The 629-nt window shown below is 61.2% G+C and overlaps 1 protein-coding gene across 1 annotated transcript in view; it reads right to left on the bottom strand.

The window, feature by feature from the left end:
• Positions 1 to 629, bottom strand: part of ABCA13 (ATP binding cassette subfamily A member 13) — a 143,734-nt gene that overhangs the window by 63,564 nt on the left and 79,541 nt on the right.

Here is a 629-nt window from a genome sequence, read left to right as displayed (position 1 = left end):
GCCCCCAGGTCCCCAGATCAGCCCCCCCAGATCCTCAGAAGAACAGCCCCCCAGACCCCCTGGAGAGCAGCCCCCAGGTCCCCAGGAGCAGCCCCCCCAGATCCCCAGGAGAGCAGCCCCCCCAGATCCCCAGGAGAGCAGTCCCCCCAGGTCCCTGGGGACTGGCCCCTGCCCAGGAGCCCAAACAAAAGCACTGCCCTCCAGGGGCAATCAGGATCAAAGCTCCTCTTCTTAGCACTCAGTGCAAGGACAGCGGGCCTTCATCACATTAATTGTCACCTCTCTCTCCTGCAGCAAGTGCTCCATCTACATGGCATTCGCCTTAACAGTGTTTTCTCTGGGCTCCACTCTATTAGCACCATCCTGCTGGATGCAAATCACACCAGGAAGCACCAGGGAAACTGGCTCTTGTGTTTGTCAAAGACACACAACTTTGATCCAAGTGTCAGTGCCTGCCCCCCCATCCCACCCGGCCTCCTGCTGACCCCGGCCCCCACCCCTGCCCCAGGAGCAGGTCAGCAGCACCGATAGGCCAGTGGGCAGCGGGAAGGGCTGCAGGGTGTCCTCCTTGGGGACCAACCCGCAGGCAGGAGAAAGCGATGGTGACACAATCTGAGAGTCTGTCCCTT

This window comes from Myotis davidii, unplaced genomic scaffold (genome assembly GCF_000327345.1).
Source record: "Myotis davidii unplaced genomic scaffold, ASM32734v1 scaffold472, whole genome shotgun sequence".
Taxonomy (NCBI): domain Eukaryota; kingdom Metazoa; phylum Chordata; class Mammalia; order Chiroptera; family Vespertilionidae; genus Myotis; species Myotis davidii.
Note: the sequence above shows the minus strand (reverse complement) of the source record. Positions and strands in the feature narration are given on the sequence as shown.